General features: G+C 40.4%; 1 pseudogene across 1 annotated transcript in view; it reads right to left on the bottom strand.

The window, feature by feature from the left end:
- The window catches only part of LOC309549547 (putative nuclease HARBI1), a 34,817-nt pseudogene extending 23,742 nt beyond the window's left edge, over positions 1-11,075 (bottom strand). Inside the window, exons 1-2 of the transcript in view lie at positions 10,771-11,075; positions 9,519-10,113 (exon numbers count right to left, since the gene is read on the bottom strand). The product of the transcript in view is annotated as a putative nuclease HARBI1 (transcript). The remainder of the gene's footprint in view (positions 1-9,518; positions 10,114-10,770) is intronic.
- Between the last annotated feature and the right edge of the window lie 4,255 nt (positions 11,076-15,330).

Below are 15,330 nucleotides of genomic sequence, written 5' to 3'. Positions count from 1 at the left end.
ACCTAAAAGCTCAGAAACCATGTGACTTGCTGTTGTCTTCATCCTGACTCAGAATGAATGGGACAGTGTACAGTTACATATAGTTACATAGTTAGTCAGGTTGAAAAAAGACACAAGTCCATCTGGTTCAACCAAAAAAAAAAAAAAAAAACAGTATTGAAAACCCAACCATACAATCCCATAAGTACAATCCTATACCCGCAGTTGATCCAGAGGAAGGCCAAAAAACCCCCAGCAAAGCATGATCCAATTTGCTACAGCAGGGGGAAAAAATTCCTTCCTAATCCCCCGAGATGCAATCAGATATTCTCTGGATCAACTTTACCTTAAAAAAAAAAATGTTAGTACCCATTTATATTATGTACACCTAGGAAAGAATCCAGGCCTTTTTTAAAGCGATCTAGTGAGCTAGCCAGAACCACCTCTGGAGGGAGTCTATTCCACATTTTCACAGCTCTTACAGTGAAGAAACCTTTCCGTATTTGGAGACGAAATCTGTTTTCCTCTAGACGTAAAGAGTGCCCCCTTGTCCTCTGTGTTGACCTTAAAGTGAACAACTCAACACCAAGTTCACTATATGGACCCCTTATGTATTTATACATGTTGATCATATCCCCCCTTAATCTCCTCTTCTCAAGAGAGAATAAATTCAACTCCTTTTATCATAGCTGAGCTCCTCCATGCCTCAGTTTGGTTGCCCTTCTCTGCACTTTCTGCCCTTTTCTGCACAGTATGTACAGTAAAATATCCTTTGCCTTTTAAATTCAGATATAGTAATGCAAGAAAGGTTCCACATGCTTGTATATGCCTATGCTCACTAACCCAGCACTTGTGACCTCCATGGTCAAATGGGTGCATTATTTGTTTTTTATCAGACTGTAGTTCTGTAATAAAAAAGGCTAAAAGATCCGCGCTTAGGATAAAAGCTAAAAATACCAACTATGGCTGCAGCCCACTTCAAAAATGCAACCCTAGAGGGGGTGCATCAAATCAGTATAAAGAAGGAGGAAGTGATTGGCGCTGCCAGATATAGAATGTGGGAAAGGGAAATTATTTAATGTGTTCTAGTAATGGTGAGTCCTTGTTCTGATGTATACACTCAACTATTATGGGACACGTGGTATGATTGGGGATAAGGAATATACAGAATTTAAAAAGATTGTATATATATTGTTATAGCATATGCACTATAAATCTACATGTAATGTGTTTGCGTGCACATGCCTCAATACAGCAAGAAGTGTAACCAAAGTGCAAAAAAGTGCTAAGTGTCACGAGTGTGAACACTCACGGTGGATGTATAGGATGTTCAACATCCACCGTGAGTGTAAAACCTAATGTAGAACTATAAGCAAAACTCATTTTTTTCATTTTGGATAGCATAAGGGGGGGGGGGGGTTAACCTCTTGTGAGCATTGTGGGGGGGGGGGGTTGCCATCTGTGTCCCATTAGGGAGGTCTACCGTCACTTCCGGTTTACATCAGATTTGTGTATATATTTATATATATATATATATATATATATATAATTAGATATCTATAGTGCTGTTTGCTGGTTAGTTAGCTTAGTGTAGAGCCTACCAGTGAAACCCCAGTGAGTCCACGCCAATTGTGCCATTTAAGGGCTTGTTGGCCAACTTTTATTAAAGGAAAAGAAAAACAAATCCAATAACAGAACAGTTGCCCATGCAGGGGTTTCAGCTTTCCACAGCAACAATGTATATGAAAAATCCTGAGCCACCTGGCTCTCTTTAGCAGCACCGCTGCTCAGCCTTCATGCTTTGGCCCTCTTGGCCATATAACAGAGTTCCTGTACAAACACCGTTCTTTGGTTAGCACTCTTTTCCAGCTTTCTTGCTGATCCAGCCCACAGGCTTGGGCCCTCTGTCTGCTTTGTCAGACTATACTGTGCAGACATGCACACTTCGCTCTTGCACGCCTGGACTTCTCGGGAGGGTGAAGCCCTGACTCTATTATTAGCCCAGGACCCACCTGCACAATCAATCCCCTGGCTGTTCCCAAAACCTGTACCCAGGATTAGAGATTTTTTCTCACCCAGATTGCTGCTAATGGGCCATACACACTATAAGATTTTCTGAAGACATTTTCCTTTAGACTTACCAAAACCATATAATATGAGGTCAAACCTAAACACTTTCAATTTGTATGCAATCTGGCAGGCCCTTGCACTACATAGAAAAGGTAAATCTGAAGGAAAAAGTCTTCAGAAAATCTTATAGTGTGTATGGCCCTTAAAGGCCCGTACACACGATAAGAAAATCGGAAGGGAAATTTCGTCCGACGACCGATCTGCCGATTTTCGGATTGTTAGTATGGTGCTTCCGACAGCCGACTCCGACTTTTCGGCCGAAAAAATCCTGGTGTGCAGGCTATATAATTTTTGTCGTCCGTCAACACAAGGTCCGATTTTCGTACAGAATTCGTCAGACAAAAATCTAAAATCTGAACACGCATGATCGGAAGCAAATAACGACCCGGAAGAATTTTTGTACGAAAACTAGCCATTGTATCAAGAAAGAACTTTCGTCTCGCGGCAGGCAAATAAATATTTGAAATGCAATGCACATGCTCATCTTGGTTAATGTGAGAAGAAGGAAGCTGCTGCTCATAATTTAGAATTAAAGAGGCATGTGTTCTGTTATGATGATGATAATGATTTGGCTATTCTATATGTTGCATGTTGTTTTTTTAGAATGTTAACTCTACACCATTCTCAATGGTTTATGAATGGAAAATATGTAACTATTGATGTGTCCCTTTATTATTTTTTTCATTAATATATAATACATATTTTGCTGCCTACTCCCGATATGCTCAATTTTTAGAAATAAACATAGGCAAGTAGTTTATTAACCATTTTCTTTACTTTTGAAATAAATATATCCAAACATAAACATAGAGATACTCTCATTAGTAAAAATAGAACAGAAAAAAAAGGGCATTCCCACCTCAAATAATTTAGAAATAAATAATAATGGGTAACAGAAAAAAACACATTATAAATTCAATTCATTTATAAATGGGAATAGGTATAGTCATGTGACCATGGGGGTAGATGGGGATCAGGTGGCTGGTAGTCTGACAGGTGCGTGTGTCCGTGTATTTCTCCTCGGACACATTTATTCAGCACCTGCAGTAAGAGGACCTCTGCCATTTGTCGCTGTTCCTCTGTCATCAGCCTTAATTTATTGGCTGTGAGAAAGCAAAATGAGTCAGCCTCATCTGGCTTTCTTTGCAGGGCCATAGAGGCCTGACTTAAGAATGAAGCAGTGGCCTCCTCAAAATTTTTTGTTTTTTTTGGTCTCTTTTCACTAGGCTGTGTTGTTACAGACTGTCCAGATGACGCCTGGCTTCCACTTGGCTCCTCCACATTGACACTTTCCTGTTTAGGAAATTAAAACATTATTATAATGTTATAGTGTACATAAAATGTCACGTTTGTTTGATTATTTTAACCATATAACAGACTTTACATTAAGGGTAAATTATTGGCTTGATAATATTTTTTTGCATCATTATCTTTATTGCAGACAATATATTGTTAAATGCTATACCTGTGTCAAGGTTGGCTCTTGTACATCTTCCTCCTGGGTTTCGGCACTTGAGCCCTCTGCCTAAGTGGAAGGGAGAGTAGACAGGGATAGCCTTGATTCTGACTGTTCGGTCAGGAAGCGCAGGCTCTCGAAATACCAGAGCCTTGGTACATAAATATCGGCAGCAGCAGCTCCTGACCTTTCAGAATCCCAGATTTTGTTCAGCTCCCTTTTAAAGGTGCTGCGCAGATTAGATATTTGAATGTCAGCATTTAGGCAAAATGGCTTACATAAATCAGCCAATTTTTGAAGAGCATCATTTTTAATTTGTTTATTTGAGTAATACTTACTCTTCACCTTCCACAAACAAGGCAACTGTCTGTATTCCTCAATAAATTGAGGTAAAAAATCCAGTGACGTAAATTTGTCAACCATTATTTATGCCTGCAAGACACAACACAAAACATAGTCAAAGATCATGTATTTTTTCACATAATAAAGATAGGCCCAATATAAGCTGTATAGGGCACAAAACATCCGTGCTCGAATTTAAAGTCGTACCTTTGTTTGCTTAGATGATTCGTGGTTCGCCAATCGATCGTGCTCCTGTGACAGATCTGTTCGATGGCGAATCGGCGAGTGAACGATCTGGTGTCCTTTAAATACAGCGCATGCGTCAACTCCGCCTCCAGTGGCACGCTGACGCAGGGGCGTGTACATGCCCAATATTAAGCTGCATGCGACACACAGACACGTGAGTCGTCAGAAGATTCGTGGAGGAGATGGCAGAATCGGGGAGTTGCAGTGAAGGCCGCAGTGGTTGGGCTCAGAAAAAACCCAAAGCCACACCTATGAGCAAGGGTGAGATGGTTGAGATGGTGGCCATACTGGAGAAAAACGATTATGATGGCAAGCTGGAGAATTATGAAAGACCCAACTCCAGAAAAGGCAGAATTCTTGAGAAGGTCATTTCATCTCTAAAGAATATTTATGGTGTGGATCGATCCAAGGACCAAATCCGAAAAAGATGGTCCGATCTGAAACATCGGGAACAAGAACAGCTAGGTCACATCCATCATATCCGGAAAAGAAGTAAGCAATAGTTGTGTTTAAGCAATACAGTGGGTACGGAAAGTATTCAGACCCCCTTAAATTTTTCACTCTTTGTTATATTGCAGCCATTTGCTAAAATCATTTAAGTTCATTGTCCTTCCTCATGAATGTACACATAGCACCCCATACTGACAGAAAAACACAGAATTGTTGACATTGTTGCAGATTTATTAAAAAAGAAAAACTGAAATATCACATGGTCCTAAGTATTCAGACCCTTTGCTCAGTATTTAGTAGAAGCCCCCTTTTGATCTAATACAGCCAGGAGTCTTTTTGGGAAAGATGCAACAAGTCTTTCACACCTGGATTTGGGGATCCTCTGCCATTCCTCCTTGCAGATCCTCTCCAGTTCTGTCAGGTTGGATGGTAAACGTTGGTGGACAGCCATTTTTAGGTTTCTCCAGAGATGCTCAATTGGGTTTAAGTCAGGGCTCTGGCTGGGCCATTCAAGAACAGTCACGGAGTTGTTGTGAAGCCACTCCTTCGTTATTTTAGCTGTGTGCTTAGGGTCATTGTCTTGTTGGAAGGTAAACCTTCGGCCCAGTCTGAGGTCCAGAGCACTCTGGAGAAGGTTTTTGTCCAGGATATCCCTGTACTTGGCCGCATTCATCTTTCCCTCGATTGCAACCAGTCGTCCTGTCCCTGCAGCTGAAAAACACCCCCACAGCATGATGCTGCCACCACCATGCTTCACTGTTGAGACTGTATTGGACAGGTGATGAGCAGTGCCTGGTTTTCTCCACACATACCGCTTAGAATTAATGCCAAAAAGTTCTATTTTGGTCTCATCAGACCAGAGAATCTTATTTCTCACCATCTTGGAGTCCTTCAGGTGTTTTTTAGCAAACTCCATGCGGGCTTTCATGTGTCTTACACTGAGGAGAGGCTTCCATCGGGCCACTTGGTGGAGGGCTGCAGTGATGGTTGACTTTCTACAACTTTCTCCCATCTCCTGACTGCATCTCTGGAGCTCAGCCACAGTGATCTTTGGGTTCTTCTTTACCTCTCTCACCAAGGCTCTTCTCCCCCGATAGCTCAGTTTGGCCAGACGGCCAGCTCTAGGAAGGGTTCTGGTCGTCCCAAACGTCTTCCATTTGAGGATTATGGAGGCCACTGTGCTCTTAGGAACCTTAAGTGCAGCAGAAATCTTTTTGTAACCTTGGCCAGATCTGTGCCTTGCCACAATTCTGTCTCTGAGCTCTTCAGGCAGTTCCTTTGACCTCATGATTCTCATTTGCTCTGACATGCATTGTGATCTGGAAGGTCTTGTATAGACAGGTGTGTGGCTTTCCTAATCAAGTCCAATCAGTATAATCAAACACAGCTGGACTCAAATGAAGGTGTAGAACCATCTCAAGGATGATCAGAAGAAATGGAAATGGAAAGCACCTGAGTTAAATATATGAGTGTCACAGCAAAGGGTCTGAATACTTAGGACCATGTGATATTTCAGTTTTTCTTTTTTAATAAATCTGCAACAATGTCAACAATTCTGTGTTTTTCTGTCAGTATGGGGTGCTATGTGTACATTCATGAGGAAGAAGAATGAACTTAAATGATTTTAGCAAATGGTTGCAATATAACAAAGAGTGAAAAATTTAAGGGGGTCTGAATACTTTCCGTACCCACTGTATGTATTGGTTATATTTGGTGTATGTTGTATAGAAATGTATAGATACTAATGTATATGAAAACTTTACTTAATAATTTTATTTGTCATGTATGTATTTTCTTGATATATTTAGGATTTATTTGTATATTAAATTAAAAGACAGGAATCCACGATAAACTATATATGCATATTATTGCAAAGAATTTTCTTTGCAAACTCATATTTGTTCCATATTGTATTTTTCACCTTTAAATAGGGAAAAAACGAAAAATGAAAATAAAACAAAGACAACATATGAGGAGAAGGGAATCTACCATGCCTGCTCCATCCACATTGGAGGAAAAAAATGAAGAAATGGTCCCTGATGCAATGACACATTCCCAAAACAAATGTAATTGTTTCCTATGCTCAGTAAATCATTAATGTCCCTACTTTTTAGGAGGTAACCATGTACATGTCAGAATATTTTCAGTGAAAAAAGCTGTCAAGCAGTGCACCATGTCATAGCAAATTTCCCCCCTTTTAATTTTCTGACATGCCACATTTTTATTATGTAGAAAATGATCAAACAAAACACACTGTGACCACTATGGAGGAAAGCAATGTGGCAAGTAGTCCAGAGTGCAGCATGGTGGAGTCAAGTGTTCAGCAAATCAGCTTACCACCACAGCAACATCAAGGTTGGTAGCCACATAATGTTTAAAAATGGGAGACGAAAAATATCTGAGTTTGGGTTGATTCTTTAACCTTCTATTGTTGTATTTCAGACGAAATGGACATTCCAGATGTCCCCGAAGTTCCCTCATTTGAGCCATGGGATCTGTCACCTACAGCCGGATCAGATCTGGAAATATTTGCTCCAAGATCCCCTGCCATGATTCAGAGTGAGTCTCCAAAAAAGAAACAAACACAAACAAGTGTTGGGGAGCCCTTTTTTTGTGCCCAAGTAAGTATTATTCTAATGTTGGTTCTAGTGTATTTCTATTTTGGTGTATTTGATTTAATGCTTTAAAGGAACTACCTGTTTGCTACATTAGCAAGGTGTGAAACCGTACAGTGCTAATGTACATAGTATAAAGTGCATTACCATGGGGGAGGAAGAGGTGTAGTGAGCTGTTTGTGTCAACAGGTGGAATTGTTTATGAGCCACAGACACCAGTGCAAAGAGAACATAATGTTTGCACTGTGTACTTTCATAGTAGTATAGGTGTCATAAGGGCAAGCAGGTTACACACAACAATGCACAGGGTAGGTACTAACTATTAATTTGTTTATGATGAACTTGACCCCAAATGTTTAGATATTATGACCTCATCTAGTTGCTTGTCATTTACTTAATATATATTCTTTTTTATTAACAGGTCATGATATTCATAGTTGTACAATTGCCAGGATGATTGTTGATGCTTTGCAGTGTTGCTCAGAACTGGAAAAAATAAAGGAGGCTGCTACAGCTTTACAATGCAAAATGCGTGATTTTGTGGACCTGCTTGCAAAATTTTAAGGTTACTTTTTATGTTATATTTGTTGGGTTTATTTGGGATATTTTTGCTTTTCCCAATGTTCTTAAAACATTTTATGGCCTATTTTTTGGCCAATAACTGATCATGTGCAAGAGGTGTCCCAAAGTTTTAAACATTTTTATACAGTTTTATACAGGGCTCCTATGCATATGATAACGTTTTATAAGTACTAAATAAGAAGACTTGAAGAACTGTTTTGCTTCAGTTTTTTTAACATGTCTACTGAACAAAGTTCCCTGAAATTAAAAGCAATCTAGATGTTCTCTCTTTACAACACCCTAACCCTAACCCTGTGAATGTGTGTTAATAAAAAATGTTTCCACTCAACAATGTGTGTTATAATATTTCTTTGCCTTGCCGCGGGGGGGGGGGGGGGGGCAGGTCTAAAGCTGTGTGAGGTGGCACAAAATGTATGATGGCTGTCCTGTTCACATAGTTGAATGTTAATTAAAGCATTTTAGTTTGTGTGTATAATTATCAGCCTGCCAGAATGAGTGTTCCTTCTGGACCAGTGGCCATCTAACAAGTGATATTCACTAGTACACTGAGTGCACAATGATATCTGTTGACTGAGTGGCAATCAGTCTACACACACAGTATACAGGTTCTATTTAAAGGACTAGCACTCCTAGGATTCTACATGTCATTGTGATAGGTGCTAGCACTCAGTGTACTGAGATCAGTGTAATATATAGTGTATCGCAGCTTCGTTTGTCCATTTCCCTTTATATATATATATATATATATATATATATATATATATATATATATATATATAACACTTATATCTCTACACTGAGCGAGTTTCACATAACACTGACATCTCCTTACATTGGTGGGCAGTGAGAAGGATGTCATAAATTAACACAACATAACAGGTGGAGCTAAGTTGTTATTACACTAATGTATTAATAATAATAAAAAAAAGTATGGGGACCTTCTGGCCAATGACCACCAATGTAAGGTGACATTGGGTGGACCTTGGGTGTGACCTACATTACAATGTGAGAGGGCTTTTCGAATTTAACTGGGGTGCTGAACGCCCTGGTCTTTTGGCCACCTAGCAATGTCCCAAAGCTTTGATATTTCATATTTTCATATTTTGCTTATTACATTGTATATAAATTATATTAATCAAGATACTTGACATATGGACCCAAATGCACACGTTTCTTCCAAAATGTGGATTATCTTTAGTGAAACATGTGGTGCTTAAAAATAATTACGATATAGTGACCTCGTGAATCAGTTAAGGTCTAATTTCACTATTGGAGCAACTGGTAAACCAAACACACATGGTAAAAATCTAATTTTAACAGCTGGGGAGAGACAACAGTAGATAAACACACTGATGAATGTATTAACCCTCCAAAAGTCACACATATATAACACATGATGAACAAAAAACATGTCGATTTTGGCATGTACCCAAAATATTAAAATACACACTCCTGAATAAATGCAAGATTTTTTAATTGCACAAATAATAATATATTTATACAAATTAGACTGTATCGGGCAGGAATTGCTGCCAAGAAATGGCCCCTCTCCCCACAAAATAGTCGACATATTGTTGTCTAACATCACGGGCACTTCTGGATGGCAAGCCAGAACGGGCTACTTCCATTGGTGTCATAGGATCGACAGGCCCACGTGCTTCAGCCTCTACACTAGGCCCTGGCATGGCAGGGTCACTCTCCATTGGCTAAGAGCTTACATATGTCTCTGCATGCCTGCGCAAAAAATTATGCAAGATGCAGCAACAGACGACCACATGATTAATTTTGTTTAATGCCAGATGGATGGAGCTCAAGAAAAGTCTAAACCGATTTGACATTATCCTGAAGGCATTCTCCACCACTCTTCTAGCTCGGGATAGCTGGTAATTGAAAATCCTTTGCTCGGGGGTGAGGTTTCTCAGAGGGAATGGCTTCAAAAGATGCTCCCCAAGCGCAAAAGCATCATCAGCCACGAAAACAAAATTGAGACCCTCAATTGTTTGCTCCCTGGATGGCAAGTTGAGAGTGCCATTTTGTAGCCGCCGAGCAAACTTGGTTTGGTCAATGACTCCCCCATCAGAATTGTGGCCATTCTTTCCAATGTCCAAAAACATAAATTCATAATTAGCATTGACAATTGCTAGCATGACAATGCTAAAAAAAACCTTTATAATTATAATAATAGGATCCCGAATTAGGTGGTGGGATGATGCGGACGTGCTTGCCATCAATAGCACCCCCACAATTGGGAAAATTCCACTGCTCCTGGAATTGGCCAGCAACTTCCTGCCACTGCTCTGCGTTGGTCGGAAACTGTTGGGAAAAAATGAAAATACAATTAGTGCTTGTGCACATCACATTATTACACACACATTTGGCAGAGAAATGCTTATGCAACTTTAAGATAAGAACAACATGAAGGGAATCTTTAGCATTTTGGGGTATGACATCTACATACATTTAATTTTCCCCTCCTAATGTCATAATATTGTAATTCACCAGCTACAGTATTTGTATATGCTGACTTTTACATTTAGCATGGGTGGGTGGGTAAAACTATGCTTTTAAACATCATTAAGGGCTTGTGCCCACTGAACGTTTTTACATCAGAAAATAAACATACACAATCATAGGTTTGACTGGATAGACTGATGTCTTTAATAAACCTCATAAACTATGTAAAAATAAATTTCTAAAGAAATAATGGGTTCTGGGAAAGTCAGAAAATTACACAGATACAATATACTGTTAACAGGCTATGCGTTTAGGGACACATAGGAGAGAATTCTGGAGTGGTTACTGGGTCATTTTAAAAATGCTTAGGAAAATATATAGCTTTACTACTATGTGCATGAGGCCAGAGGGTAGTTTCAAAATAATGACATCTGTAATTTGATGTACATCCAAAATAAACTAAATTAGTTTGACATGACAAATACATGGAATGTAATATAAAAATAAGAAACATACCTTGATATAGTCCTTCTGCAAGACTTTAATGATAGCAGAGCAGGTCTCAGGGATGATGACTCCAAGAGCTTGGGGGGATATACCTGTGGTGAACTTGAGATCCTGCAGGCTTCTCCCTGTTGCAAGATATCTTAATGTTGCAATTAGCCTTTGCTCAGGAGTAATTGCAACCCGCATACATGTATCCTGCTTCAGAATATAGGGGTCACCAAGGCAAGAGGACGGTGAAAACATGGATCCGTCATCCTCAAATAATTCCTGAAGTCATCAGGATTATTTTCCTGTAGCTCCCGCAGCAAGGACATGTGGTAAAATTGCTCACGGTTGAGCAACCAATTTTTGGTCCAGGAGGTCCTCTTTTTCTTCTTCTTGCAAAGAACTCAGCTTAGAGCAATTACTCCCAGCCCATCAAACAGCAAGAGTAGAATCCTCGGTCATCATAATTACTTCTCGAACGATGTCTTGGAATATAGCGAAATGTCGTTTACCAAACAAATGCTACCGAAATCAGCGCGAGATGCCCAGAAGGGTCACGGGCAAAAACTCACTTCCTCTTTTGTAGCGTCATCTTTTTTCGGACGACAAAATTCGTGTGCAGTCTAGAGCACATTCCAACCAACGGACACGCACTCTGGACAAAAGACGGACGACCGGTCGGCGGAAATTCGTAGCATGTGTACGGGGCTTTAGTCTCCAGTTTCCAGGTACCCATATGGACTTTACAAAACCCTAGAGGAAATAAATAAATTTAAATATATATATATATACACAGTATATATAATTTACAGAACCTTCCTATAAATTGACTAATGTTAAACAGCATAAGGATTAAAAATGTCAATGTCAGTCAGTTTAGATCAGCTTTAAAGCAGTTGTAAACCGTTGCACTTTTTTTTTTTGTTAAATATGTAAACTTATGTTAAAATTACCTGAAAACGCTGGAGGCAGCGTCCATCTATATTGAGTCTTCCTTTCGGGTTCGTCACTCCTGCGTATGCAGCCGTTTCTTCAGAACGCATGTGCCAGTGACGTAACTGGCTGCTAGGTCAGTAAATATCTTCTAAACAGTGCATGTTTAGGAGATATTTTAAGCCTTGTACACACGATCAGATTATCGAACGATCTTTCGTCCGTTATTTGTTGCATGCTAGTCTCATATGGAAAGTGAAGAGGTTACTTTCATACGAAAAATCCCGTAAGACAGAATTTAACTTCAGAAGTGATGTAATGTGTTGAATTGTTTTGTATGTGTTCTTTCATTTCTGAGCATGCGTAGTCTTGCTCTTACGATATTTTTCGGACGAAAACTATACTAAGTAAATGGGAATCGGACATTGTGTTGACGTACGATAAAAGTTTTATAGCCTGCACATCCAGTTTTTGTCGCCCGAAAATGTGTAATTGGCTGTCGAAAGCACCATGCTAACAATCCGAAAACCGGCAGATCCGTTCGTTGGATGAAATTTTACCTTCGATTTTCATATTGTGTGTACGGGCCTTTACACTACCTATAGGTAAGCCTTAATATAGGCTTACCTATAGGTTTAACTTAAAGATGGAAATTTACTTCCTCTTTAAAGTGATTGTAAATCTTGTTTTTGAAAAAAAAAAAAAAAAAAAAAAACAGACATATTATACTTACCTGCTCTGTGCAGTTGGTTTTGCACAGAGCAGCCCGGATCCTCTTCTTTGCGGGTCCCTTGTTGCTGCTCCTAGCCTCTCCCTTCTGTCGAGTGCCTCCACAGCAAGCAGCTTGCTATGGGGGCACCCGAGCAGAGCTGCAGCTCTGTGTGTCCATTCAGATAGGGAGCTGCGGTTCAGTCCTGCCCCCTCTCTCTCCTGATTGGCTAACTGACTTTGATTGACAGTCACATAGTTACATAGTTAGTGAGGTTGAAAAAAGACATCAGTCCATCCAGTTCAACCTATGATGTGTGTGTTTGCTGTTAACTGTATATTGTATACCCCTGTACGTTGTGGTCTTTAAGGTGCCCATCTAATAGTTTTTTGAAACTATCGATGCTCCCTGCTGATACGACTGTTTGCGGAAGAGAATTCCACATCCTTACTGCTCTGACAGTGAAGAACCCCCTACGTACTTTAAGGTTAAACCGCCTTTCCTCTAGTTTTAGTGAGTGGCCACGTGTCTTATTGTATTCCCTTTCTCTGAATAGTTTGTTTCTTATGCTAGGGTCGCCAGTACAGTATTTGTACATTGATATCATATCTCCCCTTAATCGTCTCTTCTCTATCAGTCGCGGGAGCCAATGGCGCCACTGCTGTGTCTAGGCCAATCAGGAGGGCGAGTCCCCACCGAGAGACTCATGGCCATCGCTGGACAGAGATAGGGGGTGCTGGGGAGGCTGCTTCACACAGAAGGCTTTTTATCTTAATGCATTAAGATAAAAAACCTTCTTACTTTACAACTCTTTTAAACTACAAATTCCCCTGAAACCCATGTAATGGAGAGGAAGAGACAGGCGAGTTTATAGTCCAAATCAGGTGAGCAACCAAGTGAGACCACCATGGCTTTCTCCTTAGATAAAGAGGAATAAGTCTTGTTACCTAATGTGTTACTGGCAGGATCACCAGGTGAAAATAAAGGCGAAATGCTTGAAAAAAAAAAAAACACAACCACCACATCTCCAGACAGGTAAACTGCAATATGATAAATTTCTATTTCTATTTCTGGGTTTAGATTATTATTTTTTGAACCAAAAACATAAGAAGGAAGGAAGTTTCAATAAAACCACAAACATACTGCTGTAGTTATCACACCGTGGAAATTTCTGTCTTCCCCCAATAATATGCAAGTTGGTAACAAATGTAGGATTATGCCTTCTCTGCAGATAATCTGCACTCGTTTTGGAATCATGATTGTTGATCCATGAGCACAGCAGAACAGAAGATGATATAATACTTTATAGTAGGTAAAGTAGTATGCTGTCAGAAGTCAGGTTATGCTAGCTGAGCCAGAAATTCTGGTTTGCGAAATTGTCATTATCATTACTTATAGTTAATTAAAATGTGCTTCCCCTCTGTGTGTAGTCATAGCAAACAAAAGTAAGCAATGCATCATGAGAAAAAAAGTTTATATGTATATACTGTATTTTATCATTTATTTATTTATTTATTTTTACATATTTTGATGCTGGCAATACAAGTGCAGTTTTTTTATGTTACAAATATTAGAAATAATTTTGTTTTCATTAGAAAAAGCAGAAAGAGAAATACTGTGTCATACACAGGGAAAAGTATAATATCCAGGTAAATCTCATGGTTACAAAGGTTATTACATAATAAAGACAGGGTATCCTACAGCAAGGCCAACATGTCAAGAAAAGGGAGTGACCATGCAAAAACCTATCGTCCTTATGAGATAGACCTGGTTGACGTGTGGTGTACTATAACCTACACCCGAGCAGGGCCGGACAGGTGTTTTTGTGCATCTTCATGCAGGCCAATCATCTCAGTTGGGACACAGCAGCTGCATGGACACAGCCGCTCCTCCCAATATGACATCAGTTTGGGTGCAAGTGTGTGTGTCTGTCCCCAAACTCACTCTGTCTGCATTCGGGGACACGCCCCCCACGCAAATTTCATATTGGGAGTACTGGGGAACCATACTGGGAATCTATCGATCGACTTGTGTACAGTGCCGTCGGTTATAGCTAGCAACGCTGATAATTGTATTCTACCAGTGGGGAAGGCTCCCCGCTGGCAGAATACAATAAGTCAGTGGGAGTGATTTCCACATCTACATTGAACGTGAGCATGGGGGAATCGGTTTATTTATTTTTTTTGTTCAATCTGCTGGTTGAACACATCATAAATCGCCTGCCTTGGGCTATAGATAGGATTTAAATATACAGTAGTTAGGGGCTCCAGATTTCAAAGTGAATTTTCTGTCTGTCGTGCAATTGAGCAGCCAGATTTTCCATAACTTTGTTCACAACTTCAGACCCCCACTATTGCCAAAAGACGATTTCAGCATAGCTCTGGACATCCATGGACGTCTTCTCAGACGCATGCCCCCCCACATGTGCCCTGGGGCGTGCATCCGGCGTGCTCCTTGATCACTGTGTGCCACTGTGTCCTTTGGACACAGCTGATCACAGATCCTGGTAAAAGGCCAATCACAGCAGCCCTTTACCATGTGATCAGCTGTGTTCAATCACAGCTGTTCACATGTAAACACACCTGCTGGTTATCGCCATTCCTTTCCTCACGCTCTGTCACCAGACCAGAGAGGCAGCGGAAGATTAGAGAAGTTAACAAGTGGCTGAGGAGCTGGTGTAGTAAGGAGGGTTTCGGGTTCCTGGAGAACTGGGCCGACTTCTCAGTCGGCCACCGGCTCTTTGGTAGGGACGGATTGCACCTAAATGGGGAGGGTGCAGCTGTACTGGGTGAGAAGATGGCCAAAAAGTTAGAGGGGCTTTTAAACTAGGTGATGGGGGGGAGGGAACAGATGTAGAATTAGCCAGTGGAAAGCAAGTTTCAGAGGGCAGAAATGGGGGCATTAGCGGTAGGGTGTTCGGAGCTCCTATACCCAGGGTGGGT

Source organism: Pelophylax lessonae (assembly GCF_965119305.1).
Source record: "Pelophylax lessonae genome assembly, chromosome: 1".
Lineage (NCBI taxonomy): Eukaryota > Metazoa > Chordata > Amphibia > Anura > Ranidae > Pelophylax > Pelophylax lessonae.
This window is presented reverse-complemented; position numbering and strand designations above follow the sequence as displayed.